This window comes from Pristiophorus japonicus, chromosome 9, assembly GCF_044704955.1.
Source record: "Pristiophorus japonicus isolate sPriJap1 chromosome 9, sPriJap1.hap1, whole genome shotgun sequence".
NCBI lineage: Eukaryota > Metazoa > Chordata > Chondrichthyes > Pristiophoridae > Pristiophorus > Pristiophorus japonicus.
The window spans coordinates 206,235,327-206,248,736 of record NC_091985.1 but is presented as its reverse complement, the minus strand read 5'-3'; the positions used below and the strand labels follow the sequence as shown (position 1 = coordinate 206,248,736).

General features: G+C 46.7%; 2 protein-coding genes across 10 annotated transcripts in view; one reads left to right on the top strand and one right to left on the bottom strand.

Annotated features, from left to right (window-relative positions):
- LOC139273506 (zinc finger protein 436-like) overlaps positions 1 to 2,072 on the bottom strand; it is a 52,324-nt gene extending 50,252 nt beyond the window's left edge. The window contains exons 1-2 of the mRNA XM_070890413.1: positions 2,007 to 2,072; positions 950 to 1,115 (exon numbers count right to left, since the gene is read on the bottom strand). The gene's annotated coding sequence lies outside the window, so the exon portion shown is untranslated. The remainder of the gene's footprint in view (positions 1 to 949; positions 1,116 to 2,006) is intronic.
- A 255-nt stretch (positions 2,073 to 2,327) lies between these two features.
- Positions 2,328 to 13,410, top strand: part of LOC139273518 (zinc finger protein 664-like) — a 221,311-nt gene continuing 210,228 nt past the window's right edge. For 3 of the 9 annotated variants that reach the window (XR_011595176.1, XM_070890450.1, XM_070890442.1), the window contains exons 1-4: positions 2,328 to 2,549; positions 8,919 to 9,727; positions 10,105 to 10,193; positions 11,734 to 11,847. The gene's annotated coding sequence lies outside the window, so the exon portion shown is untranslated. Of the gene's footprint in view, positions 2,550 to 2,578; positions 2,802 to 8,918; positions 9,728 to 10,104; positions 10,194 to 11,733; positions 11,848 to 13,410 lie in introns of those variants that run through there. The other 6 variants (XM_070890446.1, XM_070890444.1, XM_070890448.1 and 3 more) reach the window with 6 other exon arrangements.

The window sequence follows — 13,410 nt, the reverse complement described above, 5'->3', positions numbered from 1 at the left end:
GCCATTTCAGACTGAGATGAGATATTTCTTCACTTACAGTTGTGAATCTTTGAAATTCTCTATCGAACAGAGATCTTACTGAATGGCGGAGCAGACGGGAGGGGTCCTATTGCCTACGTCTGCTGCTACTTCTTGTGTTTTTGAGTAAGGATATGGGCAGGAGTGTTTTTGATAAGCGTAAGCTTGCGAGGTGTGAGGCCGATCAGGAGAGCATTGGAATAGTCCAATGTCGTGATAACAGAGGCATGGATGAGGGTTTGAGCAGTTGAGCTGAGGAAGGGGCAGAGACCGGCGATGTTATGGAGCTGGAAGTAAACGTACTTGGTGATTGAGGGAATATGGGTTCGGAAGCTCATCTCAGGGTCAAGTACGACGCCAATCAATAAATTGCAACTCTCCATATCTGTGTTTCAGTATATTCAAATACTACATACCTCAAGTGATCAATGCTTCAATAGTAGTAGTTATCAATATATTTTCTGTTAATTCCAAATGTTCATGAATGAACAATTGATTCTGTCAGTGATAGGCCGTACCGGTATTTCAGATTGGTCTGTGCATTGTGATCAATGAATTGACTATGATGCTTCCAGTTCAACCTTTCCATTGGCTTTCTCACCAGATGGGAATTATTTGAACATTGAGATCTGATGGTGTGAGTTCAGCCCCACCGAATGTACAGAGACGGGTCCATCTGCTGGTCTCTGCCTCAAACTGGAGTCACCTCTGAGATCAAAGCCCTTCACTCTAAAACACACACAAGATTCACTGTGACTGTGTGTTTAGAGACAGAAAGTGATCTCACTTCACATCCCATTGCACGGCCTCATGCTGGATAATTATGCTCGGTGATCAGACTCTCCCAGTCTCATTTCCTGCCTTACCTTGTAACCTGTGTGTACTGTCTACAGGACCGGTGTGTATCTGAGTAAATGGCACTTTCTCTTACATTTCTCCCTAGTCGATCTATTGAAGCGCTTTCAATCGGAAAGGGCTCCCTGGTTGGTGCTCTCACAATCCTGTGCTGGTTCACCTGCTGTTGTTCCTCGGTCCACAATCCCTGTTTCCTTCCAGCTGTGGAACTTTCTCAATCACTCCACCATTCATCGGGAGATCTAATTATGGCAGGGCAGAAAATTAGAAGAATATTAATGTTGTGAAGTGGAATGTAGTATAAAGTGTTTTTCCAATGTTTCAGAAAAGTATATGTCCAGTATTTCTGTTTGATTTTATTCTATTCCTCAAGATTCCTGTCCCACCCGTCTGGACTTACAGAAAATCACCGGAATTCTCCCTGGGTTACACACTGACTGATCTCACTGGGCCCATCCTCCCCGGGTTACACACTGTCTGAGCTCACTGGGCCGCCGGGTTACACACTGTCTGAGCTCACTGGGTCCCCGGGTTACACAATGTCTGATCTCACTGGGCCCCCGGGTTACACTGTCTGATCTCACTGGGCCCCCCGGGTTAGACACTGTCTGATCTCACTGGGCCCCCGGGTTACACACTGTCTGAGCTCACTGGGCCCCCGGGTTACACACTGTCTGATCTCACTGGGCCCCCGGGTTACACACTGTCTGATCTCACTGGGCCCCGGGTTACACACTGTCTGATCTCACTGGGCCCCCGGGTTACACACTGTCTGATCTCACTGGGCCCCCGGGTTACACACTGTCTGATCTCACTGGGCCCCGGGTTACACACTGTCTGATCTCACTGGGCCCCCGGGTTACACACTGTCTGATCTCACTGGGCCCCCGGGTTACACACTGTCTGATCTCACTGGGCCCCCGGGTTACACACTGTCTGAGCTCACTGGAAGTTTCAGTCTATCTCCCGCATGTCCCCAAACCCTGAGCTCCAGGGCTGTGTGTTCAGTTCGGTGTTTTCCTTCACAGACTCACCGCACCCTCCCCGCCCGCCGGCCGAGCGCTCTGCCCCGGCCCCGGCCGCCCACCATCAGTCCGGTTCCCTGCGGCCCCCGGTTCCCCACATTGTCTCACCGCTGGTTACAGTAAACTGTCCGGCATCCGGAGACTGGGGGTGGGGAGGGCGGCACCGAGCATGCGTACTGCCGCCACAGTGCGTGTTCCTGCATAAATTAATGACCTTCAGAGAATTCCCGGTCGTCTATTGGTTGCGTGAAGCAGATTGCCAGCCACTCCTACCAATAGGAGCCGGCAGCGCCGCAGAGCCCCGCCCACTGTGATGAAGGCGCGCTGGGCAGTTTGGGGGGTCACGTGGTTCCTGAGTTCAAAAATTGCGATGTTCAACCGTTACCAGGAAACGTCACAGCCCTGCCCACATCGCCTGTGACGTCAATGCTGAGGGACGGCACCACTCCCAATGGGCCGGCGCCGGACTCCAAGTTCACTCAATCCCTCATTCCTGCAGTATTAATAATAACTTTTCTTTATAGAGCGTCTTTAACGTAGTAAAACGTCCCACGGCGCTTCACAGCAGTGTTACAGGACACAACACATACATTTGACACCGAGCCACAAAAGCAGAAATTGCGGCAGGTGACCAAAAGCTGGGTCAAAGAGGTAGGTTTTAAGGAGGGTCTGAAAGTAGGAAAGAGGCGGAGAGGTTTAGGGAGGGAGTTCCAGAGCTCGGGGCCCAGGCAGCTGAAGGGCCGGACACCGATGGTGGAGCGATTATAATCGGGGATGGTCAAAAGGACAGAATTTGAGGAGTGCAGACATCTTGTGGGCTGCAACAGATTCCAGAGATCGGGAGGGGCGAGGCCCTGGAGTGATTTGTAAAAAGTGACTTGTGATTAACAACAACTTTTAACAGTGAGTCTTGTTTATTTTGTTTATTTGTACATGGGACGTGCTGGCAACGGAAGAATAACCATAATCTGATAGAATGTTACATTAAGTTTGAAAGTGATTTTGTTAAATCCGAAACTGGGGTCTTAAATTTAAACAAAGCAAACTTTTTAGGTATGAGGGGTGAGTTGGCTAAGATACATTCGGAAATTACATTAAAAGGTATCAAGATAGATAAGCAATGGCTCGCTGTAAAGAATTAATACATAATTTACAATAATTACATTCCTTTTAAGGCACAAAACCCCCACAGGAAAGGTGGTCCAACTGTAGCTAATAAGTGAAGTTAAAGATAGTTTTAGATCGAAGGAAGAAGCTTATAATGTTGCCAAAAAGAGCAGTAAGCCTGGGGATTGGGACCATTTTAGAATTCGGCAAAGGAGGACCAAGAAAGGGAAAATAGAAAATGAGAGTAAACTAGCGAGAGACACAAAAACAGACTGTAAAAGCTTCTGTAGGTATGTTAAGAAGGAAAAATTAGCAAAAGTAAATGTGGGTCCCCTACAGGCTGAGAAATTATAATGGGGAATAAGGAAATGGCAGAGAAATTAAACCAATACTTTGGGTGGAAAATTGTGGTTGTAAGCTTCTTTTGGGTGAACACATCCGACATGAATTTTAAAAAAAATTGCCTGGTGGTCTCAGAGGAACATAGGATTGTGGTCGGAGTCCGAGTTTCATAGTGCAGTGTACAGGACCATGTCTTCCAGGTATGTATTCGTATCCTGGGATCACGTGGGCCTGAACCACCAATGAACATCATTGATAATAATGGGAGCTCCGGTTGTATGAGCTCCCATTGCTTTCAGCAACAACTTTATTTATATACCGCTTTTAACGTAGTAAAATGTCCCAAGGCACTTCAGTGTTATAAGACAAAGCAAATAAATTTGACACCGAGCCACATAAGAAATTACAACAGATGACCAAAGCTGGTCAAAGAGCAGCTTTAAGGGGCATCTTAAAGGGGGAAAGAAATGTCCTTAGGGAGGGAGTCCAGAGCTTCGGGCCCAGGCAGCTGAAGGCACGGCCACCGATGTTGAACAGTTCTAATCAGGAATGCTTAAGAGGGCCAATTTTGAGGAACGCAGACATCACGTGGTATTGTGAGGCTGAAAGAGATTACAGAGATAGGGAGGGGCAAGGCCATGGAGGGATTTGTAAACAAGCATGAGAATTTTGAAATCGAGGCGTTGCTTAACTGGGAGCCAATGTAGGTCAGCGAGCACAGGGGTGATGGGTGATCAGGACTTGGTGCAAGTTAGGACATGGGCTGCCGAGTTTTGAATGACCTCAAATTTACATAAGAACATAAGAAATAGGAGCAAAAGTATGGCCATAGGGCCCCTCGAGCCTGCTCTGCCGTTTAATACGATGATGGACTGAAGTCCACTTCCCTGCCCGCTCCCCATAACCTCCTATTCCATTCTCGGTTAAGAAACTGTCTATCTCTTTTTTAAATTTATTCAATGTCCCAGCTTTCACAGTTGTCTGAGGCAGCGAATTCCACAGATTTACAACCGTCTGAGAGAAGAAATTTCTCCTCATCTCAGTTTTAAATGGGTGGCCCCTTATTCTAAGATTATGCCCCCTAGTTCTAGTCTCCCCCATCAGTGGAAACATTCTCGCTGCATCCTTCTTGTCAAGCCCCCTCATAATCTTACACGTTTCGATAAGATCACCTCTCAATCTTCTGAATTCCAGTGAGTCGAGGCTCAACCTACTCATCATTTCCTCATAAGTCAACCCCCTCATCTCTGGAATCAACCTCGCGAACCTTCTCTGAACAGCCTCCAAAGCAAGTATATCCTTTCATAAATAAGGAAACCAAAACTGTACGCAGTATTCCAGGTGTGGCCTCACCGATACCCTGTATAACTGTAGCAAGACTTCCCTGCTTTTATACTCCATCCCCTTTGCAATAAAGGCCAAGATTCCATTGGCCTTCCTGATTACTTTTGTATTTCATGCACAAGTACCCCCAGGTCTTGCTGTACTGCAGCACTTTGCAATTTTTCTCCATTTATAAAATAACTTGCTCTTTGATTTTTCTTCTGACAAAGTGCATGACTTCACAATTTCCAACATTATACTCCATCTGCCAAATTTTTGCCCACTCACTTAGCCTGTCTATGTCCTTTTGCAGATTTTTTGTGTCTTCCTCACACATTGCTTTTCCTCCCATCTTTGAATCATCAGCAAACTTGGCTACGTTACACTTGGTCCTTTCTTCCAAGTTAATATAGATTGTAAATAGTTGGGGTCCCAGCACTGATCCCTGCGGCACGCCACTGGTTACTGATTGCCAACCAGAGCATTTATCCCGACTCTCTGTTTCTGTTTTCTGTTAGTTAGCCAAGCCTCTATCCATGCTAATATATTACCCCAACCCTGTGAACTTTTATCTTGTGCAGTAATGTTTTATGTGGCACGTTGTCAAATGCCTTCTGGAAGTCCAAATACATCACATCCACTGGTTCCCCTTAATCCACCCTTCTCGTTACATCCTCAAAGAATTTGACAAAGCAAATTTGTCAAACATTACTTCCCCTTCATACATGCAAATATGTTTGATTAACATGAAAATATAAATTGTGTTCACCACCCCACCAGCCTCGCTTTGTCTGTCTGTCTCTCTCTGTCCTCCTAAACTGAGGGACATTTAACAGTGATCTATCCATCCCGTCCTCATCACCCAGAGATGGCTATCGGAGTGAGCGGTGAGAGACAGGCATAGTATCAGTCTTAAACACCCGAACTGTGTCTGCATATTAGGCTCAATACTAGTATCACACATTCATGTATAACATCAGTGGGGAGAGAGAGACACACACATTATCAGTCTTACACTTGGCATCAGTGTCTCCATATTAAGCTCAGTAACATTGCCACACTGTCATGTATAGCACCAGAGAGAGAAACAGTGTCTGACATATCAAGAAAGACTGGATCAACTGAGCTTGTATTCACTGGAGTTCAGAAGAATGAGAGGGGATCTCATAGAAACATTTAAAATTCTGACGGGTTTAGACAGGTGAGATGCAGGAAGAATGTTCCCAATGTTGGGCAAGTCCAGAACCAGTCTAAGGATAAGGGTAAGCCATTTAGGACCGAGATGAGGAGAAACTTCTTCACCCAGAGAGTGGTGAACCTGTGGAATTCTCTACCACAGAAAGTTGTTGAGGCCAATTCACTAAATATATTCAAAAAGTAGTTAGATGTAGTCCTTACTACTGGAGGGATCAAGGGGTATGGCGAGAAAGCAGGAATGGGGTACTGAAGTTGCATGTTCATGAACTCATTGAATGGCGGTGCAGGCTCGAAGGGCCAAATGGCCTACTCCTGCACCTATTTTCTATGTTTCTATGTGTTAGTGTTGTACTCAAGTGTGTCCACATCACATGAAATAGCAGGATCCCGCCTTCACAAACAGTACAAGAAAAAGGGGACAGCAACTGAGAGAGGGAGCTGAGAGAGACAGGAGAGATCGAGGCAGGACGGTGAGACACAGAAACATGCACGGTATCAGTTCCAGACTGACCTGTGAAGTCTGCTTTTATCCTGAAAGTCCCCATTGGAGGGACAGAAGTTAAAGTCTCTCACTGATATTGTACTACAGATAGACACATTATTAATCCCACACTGCGGGACAGTGTCAGAGAGTGAGAGAAACAAGGTCCCACATTTAACCCTCGCTTGCCTGTTGTACTCTCTCTAATCTTGCAGCTCAGGGCCGTTCGGTATTACTCTCAGTGACCGAGTGTTTCACTCTGATTAAATTAATCTGGGACTGTTTCTGTCAGATATTAACTCCTGCACAGTCCCAGAAAACACTCCTGCTCTCTCGTCCCTCGGATGTTTCTGCAGGATTGCTTTGTGAGGACAGGCTCATGAATAGAAATACAATGTGCATGGAATGATCCCAAATTGAGCATCTCAAAGGGACTTTAAACATTCTCTGTCCTTTCCCCCCCAGGCCCAGTTCCTTTGCTCATACTCTGATTAAAGTGAATTGGGAAAGTTCACTTTGCTGATTATAGACTGCGCATGCGCGGTTAAGCCCCGCCCACCGTGTCGATTTCCAGTGAGCAGAAGAGCACATGTGCCCTTCCCTCCCCCAGCCCTGCCTGTGAGCACCATTCACTCAGTGAGCGGAAGAAGATGGTTTAAACAGCCGGGAATGGAGACACCGCGGCCCCGGGGTAAGGCAGCGAGCAGCAGCCTCCTTACAGCAGCACATCGCTATAGAAACATAGAAAATAGGTGCAGGAGTAGGCCATTCGGCCCTTCTAGCCTGCACCGCCATTCAATGAGTTCATGGCTGAACATTCAACTTCAGTACCCCATTCCTGCTTTCTCGCCATACCCCTTGATCCCCCCAGTAGTAAGGACCTCATCTAACTCCTTTTTGAATATATTTAGTGAATTGGCCTCAACAACTTTCTGTGGTAGAGAATTCCACAGGTTCACCACTCTCTGGGTGAAGAAGTTCCTCCGCATCTCGGTCCTAAATGGCTTACCCCTTATCCTTAGACTGTGACCTCTGGTTCTGGACTTCCCCAACATTGGGAACATTCTTCCTGCATCTAACCTGTCTAACCCCGTCAGAATTTTAAATATTTCTATGAGGTCCCCTCTCATTTTTCTGAACTCCAGTGAATACAAGCCCAGTTGATCCAGTCTTTCTTGATAGGTCAGTCCCGCCATCCTGGGAATCAGTCTGGTGAACCTTCGCTGCACTCCCTCAATAGCAAGAATGTCCTTCCTCAGGTTAGGAGACCAAAACTGTACACAATACTCCAGGTGTGGCCTCACCAATGCCCTGTACAACTGTAGCAACACCTCCCTGCCCCTGTACTCAAATCCCCTTGCTATGAAGGCCAACATGCCATTTGCTTTCTTAACCGCCTGCTGCACCTGCATGCCAACCTTCAATGACTGATGCACCATGACACCCAGGTCTCTTTGCACCTCCCCTTTTCCTAATCTGTCACCATTCAGATAATAGTCTGTCTCTCTGTTTTTACCACCAAAGTGGATAACCTCACATTTATCCACATTATACTTCATCTGCCATGCATTTGCCCACTCACCTAACCTATCCAAGTCGCTCTGCAGCCTCACAGCATCCTCCTCGCAGCTCACACTGCCACCCAACTTAGTGTCATCCGCAAATTTGGAGATACTACATTTAATCCCCTCATCTAAATCATTAATGTACAGTGTAAACATCTGGGGCCCCAGCACAGAACCTTGAGGTACCCCACTAGTCAATGCCTGCCATTCTGAAAAGTACCCATTTACTCCTACTCTTTGCTTCCTGTCTGACAACCAGTTCTCAATCCATGTCAGTACACTACCCCCCCCATGTGCTCTAACTTTGCACATCAATCTCTTGTGTGGGACCTTGTCGAACGCCTTCTGAAAGTCCAAATATACCACATCAACTGGTTCTCCCTTATCCACTCTACTGGAAACATCCTCAAAAAATTCCAGAAGATTTGTCAAGCATGATTTCCCTTTCACAAATCCATGCTGACTTGGACCTATCATGTCACCTCTTTCCAAATGCACTGCTATGACATCCTTAATAATTGATTCCATCATTTTACCCACTACCGATGTCAGGCTGACCGGTCTATAATTCCCTGTTTTCTCTCTCCCTCCTTTTTTAAAAAGTGGGGTTACATTGGCTACCCTCCACTCCATAGGAACTGATCCAGAGTCAATGGAATGTTGGAAAATGACTGTCAACGCATCCACTATTTCCAAGGCCACCTCTTAAGTACTCTGGGATGCAGTCCATCAGGCCCTGGGGATTTATCGGCCTTCAATCCCATCAATTTCCCCAACACAATTTCCCGGCTAATAAGGATTTCCCTCAGTTCCTCCTCCTTACTAGACCCCCCGACCCCTTTTATAACCGGAAGGTTGTTCGTGTCCTCCTTCGTGAATACCGAACCAAAGTACTTGTTCAATTGGTCCGCCATTTCTTTGTTCCCCGTTATGACTTCCCCTGATTCTGACTGCAGGGGACCTACGTTTGTCTTTACTAACCTTTTTCTCTTTACATATCTATAGAAACTTTTGCAATCCGTCTTAATGTTCCCTTTGGGAGCGTGTCCGCAGATGGGCTCCGAGATCGGCACTGAGTCCGGGGGAAGTTCAGGGGGAGTCGGGGTCTGTGTGTAACAGGCAGAGTGGAGCAAGAATTGGTCTCAGTGCGTGGAGTGAGTGGAGGAGGGAGAGGCCATTCTCGGGCTGTGTGTGGACAGCGTGTGTCCCGGAAAAGGGAGACAGAATGGGAAGGATCTGCTGTTGACAATCATTGCATTTTTCTCCCTCCAAACCAGTAGTGAACGTTCCTGCTTTAGTTCCAGTCTCACCATGTTTGTTGTTCGAGACTCCCAAAGCAAGTGCTCTACTCGGAACTCCTTCACGGCAATCGAACCAAAGGTGGGCAGCGGAGACATTACAAGGACACCCTCAAAGCCTCCCTGTTAAAGTGCGACATCCCCACTGACACTTGGGAGGCCCTGGCCCAAGACTGCCCTAAGTGGTGGAAGTGCATCCGGGAGGGCGCTGAGCACCACGAGTCTCATCGCCGAGAGCATTCAGAAATCAAGCGCAGGCAGCGGAAAGAGCGTGCGGCAACGAGTTCCCCCCACCCCCCCCCCCCCCCAAACTCCACTTCCCTCAATGACTATCTGCCCCATCTGTGACAGGGACTCTGGCTCTCGTATTGGACTGTTCAGCAACCAAAGAACTCACTTCAGGAGTGGAAGCAAGTCTTCCTCGATTCCGAGGGACCGCCTGTGATGATCATTGGGCAGTGGAAGCAGAGCCGGACACTGAGGATTTATACAAGGAGCATCTGTTGCAGGCACTGGGTGAGAAATGTGAAGGACACGTTTTAAACAGCGGCTCTTTGTTTTTGGTTGAACGGTTAGTGCCCTGGGAGAGGGGAGTAGCAATCTGAGCTGTGTAAAAGTCCGTGCTCCATTGGGTCGTCCCATTCCTGAAGCGCGGCAGGGGTTGGGTTGTGTCTGGATGTCAGTAAATTGCTGTAAATCTGCCCAACACACTTGGTGTGCGGAAGCTGAGTGCTGCAGTACTGCAGTGGAGTCAGACACTGACACTGTTTGTATCGCTGGCTTCCCTTTGTGAATGTTAATAATGAATATTAATTGAACGATTACATTCATCACTTTAGTCTTTTCTACCTCTCCTATTCTTGAATGATCAGATATTCCTTTTCTTCCTACAGGCAAGGAATTGAAGGAACCGGAACAAATGTGAGGTTTCCACCACCTGAGACATAAGGAACAGTGCAACCAGCTCCTTCTCACACAGTAGGTACGGTACCAATCAGTGTGCGGATACACAGACAGGTTATCCGAAATAAATATGTTTGTGGTGCTGAATGGCTTCCTCCTATTCCTGTGTAACAGGCCTGAGGGGGCTGATGGCCACCTTCTGTTGTTAGTGTAACAGACTGGAGATACTGAGTAACCTTCTCGTGTTCTTAATGTAATAAACACGAAGTTCTTAAAGGCTTGCTCCTATTCATATGTAACAAGCTCTCGGGGCAGAATGACCTTCCCCTGTACCTATGTATCAGGCTAGAATGGAATGGAATAGAATAGCCTCCTTTAGTTCTTATGTAACAGGTTCCAGGGTCTGAATAGCCACTTCTATTCCTGTGTCACAGACTCCAGGGGCTGAATGGCCTCCTCCAGTTCCAATGTAACAAGCTCGAAGGGCTGAATGCCCTTCTCCTGTTCCCATGAAACAGTCCCAAGGGGATGAATGCCCTTGTCCTATTCCTAATGTAACAGACCTGAGGGGCAGAATTGCTTCCTCCGATTGCTTTCCAACTCCAATGGCTGAATGGCCCTCTCCAGTTCCTAATGTAACAGGCTCAAGGAGCAGAATGGCCCTCTCCAGTTCCTATAACATTCTCGGGGGGGTGAATAGCCTCCTCCAGTTCCAACATAACATGCTTGAGGGTCTGAATGGCCTACTCCTGTTCCGATGTGAAAGACTCGAGGTGGCTGAATGGCCTCCTCCTGTTCGAAAGTAAAAGGCTCCAGATGATGAATGGCCTCCTCTATTCATGTGTAACAGTATCCAGTCGATGCATTGCCACCACTAATTCCTTTTCGCAAGGCTGAGGTGCTGAATGCTCACCTCCTGTTTCTATGCAACAAATACAAGGGTCTGAAGGGCATCCTATTCATTTGTAACAGGTTTAAGGGGCTGAATGGTGTCCATTTATTCCTGTAAAGCAGACTCCAGGGCTGAATGGCCCACTCCAGTTCCTAATGTAACAGAGTCGAGGGGCAGAATGGCCGACTGTTCCTATGTAATAGGATCCAGGGACTGAATGGACCTCCTCCAGTTCCAGTGTAACACGCTCGAGGGACTAAATGGCCTCCCCCTGTTCCAAATGTAACAGACTCGAGGAACTGAATGGCTTCCTCCTGTTCTGTATGTAACAGGCTCGAAGGAATGATTTGCCTTTTTTAAATTTGTTCACTGGATGTCGGTGTTGCTGGCAAGGCCAGCATTTATTGCCCATCCCTAATTGCCCTGGAGAAGATGGTGGTGAACCACCTTCATCAACGGCTGCAGTCCGTGTGATGATGGTACTCCCACAGTGCTGTTAGGGAGGGAGTTCTGTTCCTCTAACAGGTTCCATGTGCTGAAAGGCCTCCTCAAGTTCCCAGATCCAGGGACTGTTCTTCCCCATTGTTTTTGAAATAGCATCGGGCAGTAAACAGGAGCTCAATGCTTCTTGCCTGCCAGCTCTCTGATCATCGCTCCTTGCGCTGATTATGTTTTATCATCTCGCTCAAACGTCCCAAAATGTTGCTTTCTTTTCCATCACCTCTAGGGTTATTAGCCAAGTTTGCATCAAGCAAATCGTGATCTCACCAGTAACAGCACTTTCCCGACAGTTATCCACGAGGCTGCTTCTGACATTTTCTTCTGTGTAAATGTTAACCACGTAAGTAACTGAAAATCTTAATTTCTACAGCAACAACAAACACTTGCATTTATGACAGATACAGAGTGAATCCCACACTCACTCACTGTACCACTGACTGTCAGATACAGTATGAATCCCACACTCACTGTACCACTGACAGATATGGTTTATATAATGTACTAATAGCTCGTCTCTACTCAAATATTTCTGAATCGCATTCGTCCAATATAATGTGCAAAACTATTTTCTGTTGGAGTCATCTCTGATCTGTAAATTTCACAAATATAGAATAAAACCCACTCTCTCATACCAGAAACTAACAGGTACAGAGGAAACACACACTCGCTTACCCCAGAATGAGAGATGCAGAATGAATCCCACATTCACATTGCACAAACTGACATATAAAGGTTAAAAATCCACACTCAGATATCAGAAACTGACACCCCACACATCTACCACAAACTGACGGTACAGAAAAAAAAACACAATCACATCCCAGAAACTGACAGGTACATATTAATTCCTACACTCACACAGCAGAAACTGACAAGTACAGAATAAAACCCACATTCACAAAGCAGAAACTGACAGGTACAGAATACAATCAACACCCAGATTCCAGAAACTGACAGGTACAGAATTAATCCACACTGAGATACCAGAAAGTGACTGGTACAGATTAAAATTACAGTCACATATCAAAAATTGACAGGTACCGATTCAACCTCATACTCTCATACCGGAATCTGACAGGTACTGAATAAAATCCATACTCCAATCCGAAAAACTGACATACTGGTCAATATCCACTCACATACCAGAAGCTGATGATATAGGTTAAAGTACACACTCACATAACAGAAACTGACAGGTACAGATAAAGATTCGCTTAGATACCAGAAACTGACAGATACAGAATAAAACCTACACTCACATCAAAACTTGACAGGTACAGAATAAATCCCACATTCACAAAGCAGAAACTGACAGGTACTGTATGAAACCCACACCCACGTATCTGAGCAATAATATGCAAGTAAAACCCATACTCGCCAATTGGAAACTGACAGGGAAACACACACACACACAAACCAGAGACTGATGGAACGAGTAGAACAGTTTAGGCACCCTTTCTCCAGTATCAGGCTCACACAATCGTTTTTTCAATGTGGCCCATTTAATTCGTGATAAAAGCAACTTGTGAAACAATCCCATTTTTGCTAATTTAATTTGTGACAAAAAGATGGTCTGAGCATGCACTAAATGCATGCTGCTCCTCCCCTCCACACACAGTGTTTAAACTGACAGGAAGGGCCCATGCGAGCTCCCCTCCTCCAGCTCTGTCGGTGGCTGCTGTTTCCTCTGTGCTGGGCTGATGATCGTTGAACACATCAGGGAGCGGAGATATCCCGGGCCCGAGCAAGGGAGCAAACAGCAGCCTCCTTACAGCAGCTCATCACATTGGGGCTGTGTCCGCAGACGGGCTTTGAGTCGGGGTAAGTTCAGCGGCCGTCGGGGGCTGTCTGTAAGAGGCAGAGTGGAGTAGGAACTAGTTCTGGAACATGGAGTGAGTGGGGG